General features: G+C 48.9%; 1 protein-coding gene across 1 annotated transcript in view; it reads left to right on the forward strand.

Moving 5' to 3' along the window:
* The window catches only part of THAP4 (THAP domain containing 4), an 86,023-nt gene extending 84,561 nt beyond the window's left edge, over nt 1-1,462 (forward strand). Inside the window, exon 6 of the mRNA XM_021708473.1 lies at nt 1,434-1,462. The gene's annotated coding sequence lies outside the window, so the exon portion shown is untranslated. The remainder of the gene's footprint in view (nt 1-1,433) is intronic.
* The last annotated feature ends 17,682 nt before the right edge of the window (nt 1,463-19,144 follow it).

The raw sequence follows: 19,144 nt of genomic DNA on the forward strand, positions 1-19,144 counted from the left end.
CCTCTCCCGCCGCATGTCGCGAGCGCGGGCGCCGGGGTGGAGTGCTGGCTTCAGGATCCGCTCGCCGCCGCCTCCGCGGATCTCGACCCTTCCATTCAAACCCGCGAGGACGCGCGCCCCGCCCCGGCGCCCGCCCCGTCCACGCCCGAGACCAGAGCTCGAGGTCCGCAGGGCTCCCCGAGCTCTGCGGGGGCTGCGGCCGGCGGCGTCGAGGGCGAGGGGAGCCCGGAGCGCGAAGTGCGACTCCCAGCCGGCGAGAGGCTAGACTTGGGGCTTCACCTTCTAAGGAAAATGCAACCCTCGGGGGCGGAGCCGCGGGGACGCGGCCGGGAGCTGCCCCGACCGCCTCCCGGCTTAAGGAGGACTGAGCGAGTTGCCTGGATGTGCTCGGGAAAGTCGCCCAGGCAAGAGCTGTTCCCGCCAGACAGAGCGATTAGGACCTAGGTCTGGCACCAACCGCCTGGGTTCACGCCCGGCTCCATTTTAAAATTGAACTTGAATCAATAAGAAGTTACTGATTTGAAGAGGTTCTTTCTATATTCTGGATACGTGTTCTTGGTCTGACACGTGCCTTTGTTTTATAGATGGACCCTTAGATTAGTATTTATTGAGAATATTGCAGATATATTTTCCTATTCTGGGTTTGCTTTGCTTTTAAGGAACAGGAGAGTTATTCTTAGTGACGTCCAATGTATCGATCTTCTTTTATGCCTAGGCCTTTTTTGTTAGGAAGCTTAGTCGTTTTAGGGTTCACATTTAGATCTATGATGGATCACAAATTAATTTTGTGAATGTTGTGGTAGAGGATCAGAGCTAACTTTTTTATGTGAACATCCAATTGACCCAGCATCATTTATTGAAATGCATCATCTTCCCACTGAATTGGAGGAGTCTCCGATATAAATCAATTGCTCTATATTTAAATCAGTTGAAATGTACGTGTGTGTATGTTCTTCTGTTTCTGGACTCTATTCTGTCCCACTCGTCTATTTCTTTATCCTTGATCAATCTCACGCAGTTTGAACAATAGGATTAACCAATTTACCCTAATTCACATTTACAAAACACATTAACACACAACACATTACCCAACAGTTGTAGAATATATGTTCTTTCCATGTGTGCATAGAGTGTCTATCATACTAGACATATCATGGGCCATATACAAGTCTTAGCAAATTTCAGAGGATTAAAATAATATAGTGTGTCCTCTCTGAATTAAATTAAAACTCACAGAAAAACTACTAGAAAGTCTCCAAATGCTTGGAAATTAAATGTCACACTTCTAAATAATCAATGAGTCAACAGTAAATCATAAGAAAGATTGTAAGCCAGGATTGGTGGCTCAGCCTGTAGTCCTGCGCTTTGGGAGGCTGAGGTGAATGGATTGCCTGAGCCCGTGGGTTCGAGACCCACCTGGGCAATTTGGCGAGACCTCATCTCTACAATACATAAAAAAAAAATTAAAAAAAATTAGCCGGGTGTGCTAGCGCGCGCCTGTAGCTCCAGCTACTTGGAAGGCTGAGGTGGAAGGATTGCCGGAGCCCAGCAGGTCGAGGCTGCGGTGGCCAGAGCGGCCACGGCACTCCAGTCTGGGCGACAGAGTGAGACTCCAACTCAAAAAAAAAGAAAGAAAGAAAGATTGTAAATATTTTGAAGTGAACAACAAGTAAAGGATGACCTAATGCTGTGCAGTGCAACCAAAACAGTGCTTAGAGGAAAATGTATAGCTTTAGAAGAAAAGCTGAAAAGAACATTTTTTTAAATTCAGAGTCTCACTCTGTCGCCTGGGCTGGAGTGCAATGGCAAGATTTCAGCTCACAGCAACCTTGACCTCCTGGGCTCAGGTGATCCTTTGGCCTCAGTCTCCAGAGTAGCTGGGACTATGGATGTGCACCACCATGCCTGACTCATTTTTTGATTTTGTGTAGAGATGAGGTCCTGCTATGTTGCTCAGGCTAATTGTGAACTTCTTGGCCCAAGCAATCCTCCTGCCTTGGCCTCCCAAAGTGCTGTGATTACAGGTGTGAGCCACAGATGTCTGGCTATTGCCTGGAATTTCTGTCAAGCAGTCAGGTTTGGGATTCCCTGTATTTTATAGATAGAACTATAGAAACTCAGAGAGGGAAAAGAACTCACCCAAGGAGTCACTGCAGAACTGGGCATGGCCAGATTGTGAACCTTGGAGTCTGACTCAATGGCCTCTGGGATATATTAGTACTGTTATCAGGGTAAGAGCCTCTGCCTCTAGGCGGCAGTCTGGGGCGTTCACACCTACTGCCCGCCAACTGTGTAGCCTCAGGCAACTTCCTGCCCCACTCACGGGCTCAGTTTCCTCCTGTGCAAAATGGACTTGTGCTCCCTGCTTCCTGTCTCTTGACATGAGAGTGGTGAATCACTGGGTATAACCCACAGTCACATATGTTTAACTTGGCCCCTTCAGGAGCTTCAGAAACTAGATCAAAGCCATGTCTCAGGATGTTCAATACAGAATCTAGAGAGCAGTAAGGAATTGGAAATGACTAAGGGTTTGTCAAGAGATTAAGCCCAGCACAGTGGTGCCGTACCCGTAGTCCCAGCTACCAAGGAAGTTGAGGCAAGAAGACTGCTTGAGCCCAGGAGTTTGGGGCTATAGTGCCTGTGAAAAGCCACTGCTGGCTGGGTGCAGTGGCTCATGCCTATAATCCCAGCAGTCTAGGAGGCCGAGGTGGGAGGATTGCTTGAGCCCAGGAGTTCAAGACCAGCCTGGACAACACAGTGAGACCTTGTCTCTACAAAAACTAAAAAAATTAGCCAGGAGTGGTGATGAATGACTGTAGTCCCAGCTACTCGGGGGGCTGAGACAGCAGGATTGCTTGAGCCCAGGAATCTGAGACCGGTGAACTGTGATCTTGCCACTGCACCCCAGCGTGGGCAGCAGAGTGAGAAAAAGAAAGGCAGAGGCCTGACTTGATGGCTCAGCCTGTAATGCCAGCACTTTGGGAGGCTGAGGCAAGTGGATTGCCTGAGCCCGGAGGTTCGAGACAAGCCCAGGCAACTTGACAAGAGCTCGTCTCTACAATTAACCAAAAATTAGCCGGGCGTGGTAGCACACACCTATAGTTCCAGCTACTTGGAAGACTGAGGCAGAAGGATAGCCTGAGCCCAGCAGGTTGACACTGGGGTAGCCATGAGCGTGCCACTGTACTCCAGCCTGGGAGACAGAGTCTCACTCCGACTCGAGAAAAAGGAAGGAAGGAAGGAAGGAAGGAAGGAAGGAAGGAAGGAAGGAAGGAAGGAAGGAAGGAAGGAAGGAAGAAGTCAGGAAGGGAGGAGGGAGAGAGAGAGGGAGAGGGAGAGAAAAGAAAGAAAAGAAAGGAAGGAAGGAAGAAAGAAAGAAAAAGAACCACTGCTCTCCAGCCTGGGCAACATAGAAAAGACCTGTCTCTTAAAAAAAAAAGAAGAAGAAGAAGATTAAGAGATTGGGCCAATCTGGAGTACCCAGACCCCCCAAACCCCTATTAAGACCTTAAAAAGCTCAGGTCATGCTGGAGTCAGCTGAGGTCTTCCTGTCCCTAGAGGCCTGAAGGAAGCTGGTCTGATCTGCCCAGTCCCAGCCCCCAATTTCCCAAGAGTGCTTTGACTTGGGAGCCTTATTCCTCCAGTCACCTTTCGCCCAATTCTGTGCAGAATTCATGCTCTCCACCCTTGCCTTGCATCTGCCCCATGTGACCTAGTATAGAACTCAGTCCCTAGTTGGTAGGGAGGCTTCTGAGTGCCAAAACCAGCTCGAACTGGCTTAAGCACAGGGAGATTTGCTGATTAGTGTGACTAAAATGTCCAGGGAGATGTCCACTGGTTTCAAGCATAGCTGGATCCAGGAGTCTCTCTTTTAATCTATGGGTCTGTGCTCTTCTGTGATGGCTTCGCTCTTAGACATGCTGTCCAGGACTAACTGCAAGCTAAAGCCCACAGCTCCCTGTCTATACCCCTCAAATTCAGCCTTGCCAATCTTTCCAGGTAGTTTCTGGAGATGTCCCGGGGTGAGCAGTTTTTGTGGTGTGCCCATTTCTGAACTAGCTATGGCTAGAGATGGGGACAGGGTTGAGTGGTCAGGCCTGGGTCACATACTGGCCCTGGATGGTGTGCAGGGGCCATTCAGACCACATGGAGGATGGGACCCCCATGAACTCCTATGAAATGTGACCAGGGGAAGATGGTAGGTTTTCATAGAAACCCGTTCACTCAAGGCTGCTATCTGGGTCGTAGTCTGGAGAGTTGCGGGGCCCATAACCCTGTGATGCCACATTCAATATCCCAAATACAGGCCTACCTCACTGCCTGGGGTTTCTCCCAGTCCAAGAGTTCTCCACCATGACTCCTCTCTCTCTATCTCCTCCCATGTTCACTCACCTCCCCAACCCTGGTCCTCTCCCCTCCCTTGCCACAGACAGCCAGCTCCTAAGGGCACAGCACACAGGTGTCTCAGGTTGTCCTCCTAGAGAGGTAACTGTGACTTTGTGCAACCCCTTTTTTTTTGAGTTGGGATATCACTTTGTCACCCAGGCTGGAGTTCAGTGGTGCTACCACAGCTCACTGCGCCTCAAACTTCTGAGCTCAGGCTATCTCCTGAGTAGCTGGGATTATAGACACACACCACCATGCCTGGTTAATTTTTTTTCTTTCTTTTTTTTTTGACAGAGATGGGGATCTTGCTATGTTGCCCAGGCTGGTTTTGAGCTGTTGGCCTCAGGCCATCCTCTTGCCTTGGACTCCCAAAATGCTGGAATTATAGACATGAACCACTGAGTCTGGCCTTTTGTTCAGTCTTTGGAGACGCTACCGAGTGCTCTCTCCCATGGTGGTAGACACATGGGCACCTCTAGCACACAGGCGTTCCCAGCAGCCAGACACTTCCTCTATGCAGTCAACTGCCCTGACCAGCAGTAAACCCCAGCTGGTCTGAGTGGATTGGCCACCCATTTTCTTTACCTGCTGGATTTGGGGCAGGTGTGAGATACTGCTCCTACCATAGCGGTGGGGGCTAGAGAGGTCTGCCAGGGGTCTCGGGAAGTTCTGGAGCCCACCGCCCTGTATCCAGTGACTTTCCTCACCAAGCCCTACTGCCTAGGGATAGAGTCCATTGCCCAGCAACAGAACCCTGAAGCGAATTATGTGGGGAAGTTATGTCGGGGGAGGGTGGGCTGGGCGGACATCTAGCCTGCAGGTCATCGGGGCAAGTGACAGCAGAGGACTTTGTGCTGGTCTCCTGGTCCAGGACTGGCCTCTCTACCCTCCACCGGGTGGCCTTCAGACAGTTGCTTTTCTGCTGAAGCTGGCAGAGGAGCATGTTGTTTGCCACCCAGAACCTTTCCACTGAGTGATGTGTGTCTGCACATGCCCAGGGCTGGACACTTTCCTCCTGGTCACCTCCTAGTCACTGCTGGCTGACAATGAGGAGGGTAGGACCCACCCGGAAGGCTAATGGAGTCACAGTTTCTCTGTTGTGGTTCCACGGATGGGCTCCAGGGTGGGGGTAGCACCAATCCCCTTGTCCATTTTAAGCTGGGCTTACTGCTTCTGGAAGCTGAGGAGGACCTTACCAACTGACTGATGAGGAAGAGCTTGTCATGGGTGTCAGCTTAAAAAGTAGAATGTGAGTCTGAAAATGTTGGTTTTGTAGAGGAAAGCACATACTTGTAGGAAAAAGGCACAAAGGAGACATATCAGGAGGCGAGTGGCAGGCAACACCAGCCTCAGATGTGGACAGGGTTCTGCCTGGCACAGAGGATCTGTTCTTCAGAGGATCTGTTCTCATTGCCACAGCCATGCAGGGAGCATGGACACGGGCACACACAGATCAGCTGTCCCCTCCTTCACAGCACAGTGCCCAGAGCCCCAGGCCTCCCTGTCTACAGCACTCTAGCCACCTCTGGAGCCTGTGTGGGCCTCTTCCCTAGCCCAGTCCCCAAGGGGTACTGAGCTGCCAGTCCATGTGTATGCAGGGAACTGACTGGACAGGGTGTGAATGGGCCAAATGGGGCTTGATAGGGTAGAACTGTGGGGCTCACAGGAGACCCCTGGAGTCCAAGGCAGACCGTGGGTACATGGGAAGGGCAGGTGGCAGTTCTCTATGGGAGTCCAACATTCTGAATCAGATTTGGCCTTTCGGGCCACTGTGAAGTCTGATTATCTCTTGTGAGGCCTGGACGTTTTCATTGATCAACTGTGTGCAGGATGACCCAGGCCTGCCGTTGGCTCTTTATCTTCCTTTCAAATATATCCTCAGGTAGCAGCTTTCTTCCACTTTTGCTGCTGCCACCTTAGTCCAATTCCCCACTCAGCCTCCCTCCAGACAGCCTCCACTCACCTTCCCACCCACACCTTGTACATAGGGCACAGAGCACTCCTTTCGAAACCAGCCAGACAGTAGTACCAGGCTCCCCTCTGCAGCTCCCAGCACCCTCAGTGAGACCATAGCCCAGCACCTGCTCTGTGGCCTTCTCTCCCCTGAATTTGATTATCATCAAAGACTTGGCTACTCTTGTGCCTCAAGGCAGGACACTTGCTGTTTCTTCTTCCTGGAATATTCTTTCTCCATCTTCACAACTCTGCCATCTATCATTTCCTCAGAGAGGCCCCCGTCTCCCACAAGTCGCCCCCACTACACGTGCTCTCTGTGCAAAAGCAGATCACTATAGGAGTGGCTGAGGTGCAACGTGGGCTGGGAGGACAGGAGGTGTGCCTCAGTCAACTCCATGCTGTCCCAGCTCTGCCCTTTCTGAGGTCCAAACCTTCACAGACAGTAGAGATTCCTAGTTAGAACATTATTCATGTAGTTTTACTAGACTAGTGCATGCCTTCTTCCTGGGCAAGATGACCACCTCAGGTCTCCCCGCCTCCTTGGTGGGTTTCCTTTGGGCCTAGGGAACAGAGGAGCCTGTGGTGAGCCCCATGTAGACTGAGCCAATACCAGGGGCTGCTGCTACTGTGTCCCCCATCCCTTTTAGTGGGTCTCCCCAAATCATCTGCTTCAGTGGGATGAGTTTATTCTAAACTCCAGAGTCCTTCTTGCCCCTTTTCTCTGGTAGCCCAGTAGTCCACGTCTTCATTAAGTAATTAAATAAATATGTCCTGACTGTCTGCAGTCAGCAATGGGATGCTCCAATCCTGAGTGACAGAAAACCAGCCCTCAGACTGCTTCTTCCAACAGGAAGACAATTTATGATCCCATCCCAGAAAAGGCAGAGGAGGAGAAACAGACTCCCAGTCCCAGCCTCTCCCTGGGAGGTTTAGGACTGAGCCACATTACCAATGTGGGTACTGGAAGCTGGCACAGCAAAGCTCCCAGAGGGTCTTTGACCAAAAATTTATAACATCCTTGAGCCTTGGAGATGTTTAAAGAGAACCAGAAGCAGAAGCTAATAAAGTGGTCAAGTGGACAACAATTTGCAAACCGTCTCAGCTTGGCTCAGGCCTCTGGATGAGGTCATTGCCGTAGCTGCCAGATCAGAACTATCCAAGGAGGGGGTCTTGGAGGTGGTGTGCAGGGCCTGCAGTGGGCTGATGCCAGGGAGGGGTCTCCCTTTAGGTGCTTCTGCAAGCACCCCATCCCCAGGGACAAAGAGGGTACAAGACCCATCCGCAACCCAAGGGGGTCAGAGCTGTGTGACAGCTCCCTATGCTGTTCCAGGGTCTGGTGGGGGAGTGTATGAGAGCTGCTGGGCGGGTGACTCTGGTTGCCTTCTCAGGGGATCTGTGTGGTGCAGGAGCTAGGGGGACATGAGCTCCCTGGGGCGAGGGCTGTCCTCCCACAAGCTGCCTGGATCCATTCTCCAGTCTGGAAGGGGGAGACACGCTCCTAGTCTCTCACTGGTGCAGCGACCTGTGGCAATAGGGGATGATCAGATGGGGTGTACCTGACCAATGGGCACTGTGCACTTTCTGGGCCTGAGGCCTGGGTGCCTGTCGTCCCATTTGCCCAGATGACTCCCTGGACAAACAGTCCCTCCCCGTTTGTTTTTTCCCAGAAGCTCATTCCTCTTTTTCATAAAGGATCAGATTTTGGACCAGAAGGGTTTTGTATAAACTTAGATGAGTGCTGAATAAACAACCCAGGAACCCACACAGACAGAGGGCTTGTCTGCTGGCCATGCAGCCAGGCAGAGGGTGGAAACCACGGGGCCAAGGAGGGAACACAATCTCATGCTTTCAGCTCCCACCCCATGCACCTGCCCCCTCCCGTCCCAGATGTCCAGTAAGGGTCTGGAAGAGTGAGCTCCAGCCTAGAGAGGGACAGAGTCTGATGCAGCCTCATGTCTCAGTGGGTCCACCACATCCTGACCCTGCTGTGGACTGACCTGCCCCAGCATCTGGAAGGACCCTCACCAACCCTTGATATTATAAAATGTAAAAAATATTGCTGCTCCAGCAGATGAATAATGACATCATGAGGCTTTACTGTGCAAGTCCCTGATCAACAGCAAGGCTGAGTGGCTTTCATCCATCTATTGCTTGTTTGAACTCTTGTGATCTCTAGGCCTCGAATTTGCTCATTTTCTCTGGGATTATTTCTTTCTTTTTTTTTGAGTTGGAGTCTCACTCGGTCGCCCAGACTGGAGTGCAATGGCCACTCTGGCCACTGCAGCCTTGCCTGCTGGGCTCCGGCGATCCTTCCGCCTCAGCCTTCCGAGTAGCCAGAATTACAGGCATGCGCTACCACACCCGGCTGATTTTTTGATTTGTTGTAGAGATGAGGTCTCGCTGCCCAGGCGGGTCTCGAACCCGCGGGCTCAGGCAATCCACTCACCTCAGCCTCCCAAAGGCACAGAATTACAGGCTGAGCCACCGAGCCCGGCTGGATTATTTCTTTTTCTCACTCACTTTTCCATGTTCTTTATGTGTTTTGGATATCAGTCCTTAATTGGTTATAAATGCTGGAAGTATTTCTTGCCAGGATGTCACCTCAGACTGTTTCTTTTTTTGGTGCAAGGTTGCACATTTTGTTGAGGACAAGTGTACCCATCCTTTCCTGTGCCTTAGTTTGAAAAGGACTTCCCCACTCTGAGGTCATACCTGTTCATCCAGGCTTTGCTCCTGACTTCTGAAGTGGTTTTTTGTTTTTGTTTGTTTTGGTTTTTTAAATGGTGATCTCGTTTTATTTTCATGTGGTATTTGGAAAGGACATAGGATAAAGGAAGTGAAGTGATTTTTATTTTTATGGGTGCTTTTTGTTTTTTGTTTTTAGTAATAGGGTCTCTCTCTCTGTCACTGTGGCTGGAATGTGGTGGCATGATCATAGCTCACTGCAGCCTCGAACTCCTGGGCTCAAACCATCCTCCGCCTCAGCCTCCTAAGTAGTTGGGACTACAGGAGAGGCCCCAGCTCAAAGTAATTTTTAAAACCATTTTTGTGGAGGCCAGGAGTGGAGGCTCAAGCCTGCAATCCCAGCAATTTGGGAGGCTGAGATGAGAGCATTGCTTGAGTCCAGGGGTTCGAGACTAGCCTGGGCAACTTGGTGAGACCTCGTCTCCACAATAAATAAAAAAATTAGCCCATCCTGGTGGCACACGCCTGTAGTTCCAGCTACTTGGAAGGCCAAGGCGGAAGGATCACCTGGGCCCAGCAGGTCGGGGCTGCAGTGGCCATAAGCATGCCACTGCACTCCAGCCTGGGACACAGAGTGAAACTCCAACTCAAAACAAACAAACAAAAAAAACCACTATTTTTGTGAATGTGAGAAAAAGATTTCACTCATTTTTTCCCTTCAAAATGGCTTTGGTTATTGGTGCAACCCTTCCTGCTGAAGAGAGTCATCCTTTCCTGAGACTTAAAAATGGCTGATTAGAAAAAAAAAAAATCACCGATTAGGACCCTTCAAGTCCCCTCCCACTGTGGCAGCTTTTCTGTCCTCTCAATAAATCCTGCTTTCTCAAAAAAAAAAAAAAAAAAAAAAAAATGGCCGATGAACCTGGTCCTGTGTTCATTGACCTACTCCTGCTTGGATTCCTCATAGTCTCATTACTTTATTACACATGTTGGCACCCAGCACAGTAAATCTCACACTCTTATGCATTTATTATTCATTTTAACCCAAATTATGCATGTCCATGATTTAAAGAGTCTTATAGATCTATGAGGTTTTTAATGAAAAGCAGCTGTCACCTGGGCCTCCTTCCCAGGACACCATTTTTTAACTCATGGTATGTTAGTTACAGTTCACAATCCTTAGCTCCATGCCTCTGAATGCCTTTGCTTCCTTTGCTCCATTTCTCAGTTTGAGGCAATGTCTATTGACTTTCCTCTGTGGAAGATGAAGGGGAACCTCCCCCACAACTGCCCACCTACTTCTGGTACCCCTTCCTCCTACCTTGATTTTGATTGGATTTGAATCTCTTAGCCCAGGTAAATAATCACATCACCTGCAAGTGATGATAGCTTTGTCTCTAAGATCCATCCTTTCCCTGAGTTACACTCTTACTATTATTTTTATTTCCCAGGTCTTTCATTCCATTGGATTGATTGAGTTGTTCTCTCTATAATAGCCTGGAATTCATACTCTTAGTTCTAATGTTCTAGTGGTGGCTCTTAATTGTTTAGTGCATCCATGTAAACTTCCACTATGTCTAAGGTGTCTGGGGCTAACTGGTTTCTGAAGCTGAAGCTTTCCCCAAATGAAAACACCCAAAGATCTGGGTTCATTTACCTCAAGTTCTGACCCTTCCACCTTTCTAGTGATGTTATCAGGAAAACAACATTCTAGATGGGCATTATTATTGCCTACCAAAGCAATACATAACTTAGACTTTAAAAAATAACACCCAATAGTGTTCGCTAGTAATTCCCCTCCCACCCCCAGTAATTTAAATTACAATTTCCCTTGACTTCCTCTTAGGGTAGTAGAACTTCATCTCTCTCAACCCACCTCACTTTCCTTCCTTTCATTTTCCCAGTATATAATTACATCATCAACATTGGTACATCAACCTTCAGGGTTTAATTAGCCATGGCTGTGTGAATATCACTTGCTACTGGGCCAGTTAGATGACTATGACCACTCATCCTCTTTGTGCACTTCTCTGTGCAGGGTTAATAATTGCCTTCTCTTTTATTGCTTCTGTGAATCAAGCATTAATATGCTACACATACTGTACAGCTCTCTCAAATACCTCTCAACCATTTTCCATGTGCATCTGCCTCTCAACCATTTTCCATGTGCATCTGCTGCTGTCTTTTCCTGGAGGCCTCCTTCTGTCTCCACGACCCATCTTCATGAGTTGCACACTAGATGAAGGTGGGAGCCATTGACTGGGGACCGTGGGCCTCTAGCTTCCCAGTACAAGGGACTAGTTCTCTGCTCTATCTCTTCATCTTTTGGTTCTGGTTTCTAGAGGAGTACCTTAATCTTCCAACCTTTCTGTTGAATTTTAATTTTTTATTTTAATCTTTTTTTTTTTTTAAAGACAAGATCTCATTCTGTTGCCCAGGCTGGAGTGCAGTGGTGCAATCATAGCTCACTGCAGTCTCAAACTCCTGGGTTTAAGCAATTCTCCTGCCTCAGCCTCCCAAAGGGTTGAGATTAGAGATGTGAACCACTACTCCCAGTCTGTGTTAAATATTGTGTATCTTGTTTTAAAATTTGAATGCCTCTTTCTTATTCTTTGATTATTGCCTTAACATAGTATGCTGTTTTTGTGGATACAGTATCTTCTCTTATCTCTCTGCGGATTGTCATTTTAAGGGAATTTTGGGTGGGTAGCCTTTCCACTGTGCCTTACTTTGCCTCAGTTTCCCCTAGGTGCTTCTCTGTGTGTTTTGGTCTTTCCTTTTTGTGTGGGAGCACTCCCTGGCTGCCCTTCCCTGGGATGGAAAACCTTAGCAGCTCCTTGTAGGGTGTCCAGGTGGAACCCAGGGACTTGTCTGTTTCTTTCTTGGAGACCCCAAAAGGAGGTCTTTTTTTCCTGGACAGTTTGATTTTTCCGGAGAAGACTTCTCAGGTCTTTTGCTTAGGATGGGGGACGGAAGGTCTCTATATGACTGGTGGTACCCTGAGCAGAGTACAGGAAGGGGAGTCCGGGGGCCTGCAAGTCAGGAGGCAGCCCACCTTTGCTCCCTCCTCCTAGATCTTACTATCCTGTGTCCCAAGACTAGATTCCCTCAGATCCAGTTTCTCTAGAGAAGATCTTATTTTGTCAGCTGTGGAAGGACTGATGGGCCTGGCTGTCAGAGGTGGAGAAGGGGCATAAGGGTCAGACCCCTCACTTGTACCCCTAGTTTCTCAGCCCTACTATTCATCCATGCCATGGTTATGGCACCCTCGGAGTTGCTGTGGTGAATTGTGTCATTTTCAAAGTATGTGTCATACCCACCTGTGGGAGGAGGATAGTCCCCTGCTCTTGATTGCTAACTGGGGCTGTTGACTTTCCTCAGCTAACAGAGCATGGATAGAATGTTGGGGATCCCCTCCGAGCAGAAGCTTGAAGAGCCAGCACCTTTTTTCCTCTGCCGGACAGCTCTGTCCAGCAAGGGCTACTGGCTCCTGGGATGAGACAAGAAGGAGGACAGGGCGTGAACAGAGGTGCAACGCAGCCAGGATGGAAGAAACCTGAGCTGTCAGAAGCCACTTGGTTCCAGGGCTGTTTGTTACCACAGCATAACTCAGTCAGGCTGACAGCTACATCTGCTGAGGTACTTCCCACCCTTCAGCTTTTGGCTAAAATGTGGTGGGAAACATCAAAATCGCTTATCCACTATTGTCTCCTCCTCAGCCTTCTTTGTTCTTGTGGTTTTTAAAAATCCCTTCACTGTTATTTTAGAAGGGCTTGGGGAGGAAGGATGGCTAAGGAGCCCTTTTTGGCTGGGATTATGGTTACCTCTGCTTTTTCTTTTACAATCAACACTTGTAGATTTTAGAACATTCTTCACAGGCTTCTCTGCTGCTTTCATTCCATTATCTCTTTGTTTTCTGTGGACAATGTCATCCAATCATTCTTTCCCTAAAGCAGGCTTGTGGGGACAAACTTCCTGAGTCCTGGTGGGTTTGCAAATGCCTTTAATTCCACTTGCATGCTTGAGCAATTGTGGCTTAGAATAGATTAAAAGCTGTCACTCCATTGTTTAGACTTGTTCATGCCAATCTGACTTTTGTTCCTTTTCCCCCTCATGACCTTTCTCCTCTCCACATTTCCTTTCATCCCTTTTATTTTAGTTTCCTAATAGCTTACCACAAATGTGGCAGTTTAGAAGAACAGACGCTTACTCTCTTGCAGTTCTGGAGGCCAGAAGTCCAGAAATCAAGGTGTTGGCAGTGCTGTGCTCTTCTGAAGGCTCAAGGGAAGAGTCTGTTCCATTCCTGTCTCAGCTCTGGTGTTTGCCCACAATGCTTGGCATTCCTTGGCTTGTAGCTGCATCACTCCCGTCTCTGCCTGTCTCAACACATGGCCTTCTCCCTGTGTCTCTGTCTTTGTGTCCAAATCTCCCTCTCCGTATAAGGACACAAGTCCTTGGATTTAGGACCCATCGTAATCCATGTTAACTTGATCACATCTGCAAAGATTATTTCCAAATATGGTCACATTCCCAGGTGCTGGGGGTTAGGTCTTGAACATATCTTTTTAGGGGACACAATTCAATCCACAATATCCCTCTCAGATTTTAAGATGTCCATTTATCCTTAAAGTTCTGAAAGTTAACTATAATGTGTCAGATTTTGTTTCCCTCCTTCTAACCCAAAAAATCTATATTTCTCTTCAATTTGGAAGAAATTTTCCCGTGTGTGTGTGTGTGTGTGTGTGTGTGTGTGTGTGTGTGGTGTCTGCATTTGTATGTATGTCTGCAAGTGTGTGTGTGGTGTCTGTATTTGTCTATGCATAGAATATGAGTATATGTCTGTGTTTTTGTGTGCATTTCTGTATGTATGCCTGTGAGGTGTATGTGTAGTGTGTGTATCTGTGGTGTGTGTCTGCCTATGTGTGTATGTGGTGTGACTATGTCTATATTTTTGTGTATATAAGTGTGGTTTTGTGTCTGTCTCTGTTAGTGGGTGGCGTGTGTATCTGTGTGATATGTGAGGTATGTGTCTGTGGGTGGGTAGTATGTGTGTGGTTTATTTGTATTTGTGTGTGTCTGTGTTTTGAGTATGTGTGTATCTGTGTTTTGTGTGTGTGTGTGTGCCTTTGTGGGTGGGTTTTGTGTGTGGTGTGTGTCTGTGTCTGTGTGTCTATCTGTGGGTGGGTGACTTGTGAGTCTGTGTGGTATATGTGGTGTGTGTGTCTGTATGTGTGTCTGTATGTGGTGTGTGACTGTGTGTCTGTGTTTTTGTGCATGTACATGTGTGGTTTGTGTGTGGTGTGTGTGTCTGTGTATATGTCTGTCTGTGTGTGGGTGATGCCTCCTTTCCACCCTCCTTCCTCTTGGGTCTCCTCCTAAATGCCTATTGGACGGTTATTAGGACTTGTGGGTCTCCCCTCCATGTCTCTAATCTTTCCCTTCACACTTTTTTCCTGGGTCCACATTCTGGAGGAATATCCTTCCTAAGTTCAGTCCTCATCTCATGAATTTTCTTTTTTCTTTTTTTTTTTTTTGAGTTAGAGTCTCACTCTGTCACCCAGACTGGAGTGCAGTGGCCGCTCCCAGCCACCGCAGCCTCGATCTGCTGGGCTCCGGCCATCCTTCCACCTCAGCCTTCCAAGTAGCTGGAACTACAGGCGCGCGCTACCACGCCCAGCTAATTTTGATTTATTGTAGAGATGAGGTCTCACCAAGTTGCCCAGGCGGGTCTCGAACCCGCGGACTCAGGCAATTCACTCACCTCAGCCTCCCAAAGTGCTGGGATTACAGGCTGAGCCACCGAGCCCGGCTGAATTTTCTTTTTTCATTTTCAGCCATGTTGCTATTCAGTTCATTTCCTGTGATATTTGATTTCAGTGCATGTTTTTAATGTCCATGTTCTTTTTCCAGCTGATTCCTTTCTTAGACACAATATTCTATTGGCTCTCTGGGGCATCTATACATACTCCAGAGTCTTCTGATTACTCTCTTGGTCATGTTTCCCAGGGGTGGGAGTGGGGTGATTTCTTCCTTCAATTGACTGGTGTTTCCTGTCTGTCTTGGCTTTCTTCCCATGCTTGCTGTAGTAGGAAGTATAATGGCCCCCAAAGATGCCCTGGTCCTGATCCCTAGCACCTGTGACATTTGACCTTACATTGTAAAAGGGATTTTGCAGATATGACTAAGTTGAGGATGTTGAGATGGGAGTTTACCCTGGATTGTCTAGGTGGGCTCAACGTCATCACAGTTTCTTATAACAAGGAAGCAGGAGGGTCAGAGTCATAGATGGGTGCTACCGTGGAAGTGGGTCAGAGAGATGCCATGTTGCTGGTCTTTTGGCGGTACCAGGGCACCATGGGCCAAGGAATGCAGATGGCTTCTAGAAGCTGAAAGAGGCAAGGAAAAGGATTCTTTTCTAGAGCTTCCAGAGGAATCAGCCCTGCGGACAACCTTGATTTTAGCTCCCTGAGACCTATTTTGAACTTCTGCTCTCCAGAACTGTAAGATGATAAATTTTGTTGTTTCAAGCCACTATATTTGTGATGATTTGTTACATCTCCAATAGGAAACTAACATGCTTGGTAATTCTGATTGTAAGCTCATCTTTGAGGTTCCATTATACAAGGAAATGGATTTCTTCTTAACCACAGGGGGTACATTCAAAGACCCTCTAATGAATGCCTGAAACCACAGATAGTACTGAACCCTATGTATATTATGTTTTTTTCTTATACATCCAAACCTATGATAAAGTTTAATTTGTAAATTAGGCACAGTAAGACATTAACAATGATTAATAATAAAATAAAACAATTATAACAACATACTGTAATCATAAGTTTTGTGAATGCGGGCTCTTTCTCTTCTCTCTCAAAATATTTTATTATATTAATATCTTCACACCATGGTTGCCCATGGGTAACTGAAACCATGGATGAGGTGATCACCATGCTCACTATTGTATTGGTTATTCAGCCAAGTTGGAAGATGGGAAGTAAGGGCTGCTGGGGGACACTTTGGATAGTGGTATCCTGCACCCCCCGAGGTAATCCATTCATTAAAATAATACACGTACATTTTATAAAATTTGGAGCCGGGCTTGGTGGCTCAGCCTGTAATCCCGCGTCTTTGGGAGGCTGAGGTGAGTGGATTGCCTGAGCCCGCGGTTTCGAGACCCACCTGGGCAGTGAGACTTCATCTCTACAATAAATCAAAAAATCACCCGGGCGTGGTAGCGCGCGCCTGTAATTCTGGTTACTCAGAAGGCTGAGGTGGAAGAATCGCCAGAGCCCAGCAGGTGAGGCTGTGGTGGCCGGGAGCGGCCCCTGCACTCCAGTCTTGCCGACCCAGTGAGACTCCAACTCAAAAAAAAAAAAAACAATTGGAAAATATAGAAAAACATGAAGAATTTGCACAAGACATAATCTGGTTCACAGGCAACCACTGTAAATAGTTTGATAGTTTTCATACAGCCACAGAAGAGGGGGGAGAGAGAGATAAAGGAGGGAGGAGGGGAAGGGGGGAAATTGGGTTGTAATATGAATAGTTTTTCTGCTTCTTTTTTCCCATTTATATTGTAGTTTGTGAGCCCTTCACTGTCATTACAATTTTTTTATAAATAGCAATTTGATAACTGTACCATATTCTGTTGTATGGATACCTTTTAAGATTATGCATATAATTGGGTATTTAAATTGTTTGTACTATTTATTTATTTATTTATTTATTTAGGGACAAGGTCACTATGTTGCCCTGGCTGGTCTCAAACTCCTGAACTCAAACAATCCTCTCTCCTTGACCTCTCAAAGAGATTAGAGGCATGAGCCACCGTGCCTGGTTTGCACCTTTTAAAATTATTGAGCTAAATTATTTGCACATCTCTGGCTATTTTCTTAGCATTGACACTCAGAAGTGGAGCTGCTGGGTCAGTGGGAAGGGGCATTTTAAAAATGCTATGTCTGGAATATTCTGAAGAGGTTGTTGTCCCATGGAAGCCCACTGTCAGGATCTGCACACCTCAGACGGACAAAGAGTTCAGGCTTTATCCAGTTGTGGATGGAAAGGGAACAAAGCATGTATGTGGTCTGGAGCAAAAGAGGATTCAGTCAGGGATGGTGCTGGCTGCAAGGCTGGACAGGAGGCAGAGGCTGGGCAGCCAGCGAACAGTCATTCATGGCCTTCACCAAACTGGGTTTGAGAGTTTCCAAAGATTAAATTCCCTCGTAGAAGTTGAAGACTTATCCGGGTATGGATAGAGAAGGCGACTTGTCTCTGAGGATTGGGATGTGGGTCAGCGCTGATAGGATCCAGAATCCAGGTGGACGTGGGGTAAGTCTACCTGGGTCAGGGCGCATCAGGGTTTTGTGAAGGACACTGAGGGAATCCTGCAGCCATACACTTGGCAAACGCAGAATGCCGCAAGTGCTGTTCCCCAGGGTTGACACAGTGTCCAATTTGGGCACAGGGGAGCCTATCCTAGCAGCCATCACCCACAGTCTGGTGAGGCTCCTGGAGGCCCAGGCTGCCACACTGTGCTCTCTTTTCCTGCGTACTTCATCCATCTTTTTGCTGGATGTCCATGGAATGCCCACACTGAGCCCAGCACACTGGACTGGGCTGGACGTCCCCTGGGAGGGGCAGACACTTCTAGGATTACACAACTCTGGGGAGGGAGAGTAGACGTCCTGTGTAGGGCAGGATAAGCCAGTGCTAGGGCACCCAGGTCTCGGAGCTGGAGCCTGAGGATGCTGAGAGTACTGAGAACCGGCGGCACCTGACACAGCTGGCCCCGCTGTGCCAAACCCACCTTCCACCCCAGCGGCCCAGTTTCCTTGGCGGCGCCGCCATGTGCTTCCCGGCCGAGCCTGCTCTCCACAGGGGGAAACTAAGGCTCCGAGCCCGCAGGGCCGCCGCCGGTCAGCGCGTTCCAACTGAGCTAGAACTGGCGTCCCGGGGGCGTGCATCCGCTCCCTCTACCGGCACACAGTAGGACGTCCCGAAGTTTCTGCAGACGGGAGGACTGGGAGAGGAGAAGCAAGGCACAGAAGGCAGCAAGTGGGAAGGGACCAGCTATGGGGTAGCGACCCCCACCTCGCCGGCTCCCAGGCCGTACCGGCAAGGCGGGGCCTGGCGAGGGGAAAGGGCATGGAGGAGGGGTGGAGGGCAGCGCGGGTTCCTCTCGGTCTCCCCTTCCCCCAACTCCCCACTCCCCTCTCTGGGATTGGAGATCCCGGGTGCCTCGCCTGCTCCCGGGCACCCGCCTCCAGCGTGGACAAGGCCGGCCAGTAGGGCGATGAGACAGGTTACGACCCTCGCTGGGCCGGAATGTTCGCACCTGTCCATTAGGAAGGCCCCACCCCTTGGCCGAGGTCACGCGGGTTGAACCACTTCCCTCCACCACGCCCCTCCCCCTCCCTCTGGGGCCGCCCACCGTGTGACCACGCCCATAGTGCCGTGGCTACGCGCCGTGCAGGCAGAAGCGGACCCCTTCCGCAGAGCCTTGAACTCTGGAATCCTAGAGGTGTTCTCCTTGTGTGCCAGAGGGGCTGCTTGCATTTCTTGACGTCACGAGCTGTGAACTTGCTAGCCAGGTGCAGGCTGGCTGGGGACGGAGAGGGGCCAGCCGGGCCGTCCTGTGTCCAAGCTCACGAAGCATCGGCGCTGGCGCCCAGGGCGGGATGACCCGCCAAAGCCATCTAGACTCGCGGGGTTCCACTTGGGGCTGAACCGGGCCTGGGCTCATCCCGGGGACGGCCGAGCCGGGCAGGGGGCGGCCATGGGGCCCGCGGGTCCAGGGATGTTCTAGACACCCACAGGGACAAACGACGTCTCACCAGTCTTCCTGTAGGGACACTTTTTTCCCTTTGATGGGCTTTCTTTTTCTTAGGTTTATTTCCCCCCTTCCTGAGATCTGGAGCCCTTCCTTTTCACAAATATGTTGTTTTGAAACACTAGGCATTGTTCTGAGACTTCAATCACGGCCAACAGCCAAACACAACATTTTTCTGAATATTACGATAAACCTGAGCACAAAAATACTCTGGGAAAATTAGGTAAAACATATAAAAAGATTTAAAAATTCTTGATCACTGTGCAGAGATAAGGACTTGTGAGTATT

This window comes from Carlito syrichta, unplaced genomic scaffold (genome assembly GCF_000164805.1).
Source record: "Carlito syrichta isolate Samal-C Ts95f unplaced genomic scaffold, Tarsius_syrichta-2.0.1 Scaffold138451, whole genome shotgun sequence".
NCBI lineage: Eukaryota > Metazoa > Chordata > Mammalia > Primates > Tarsiidae > Carlito > Carlito syrichta.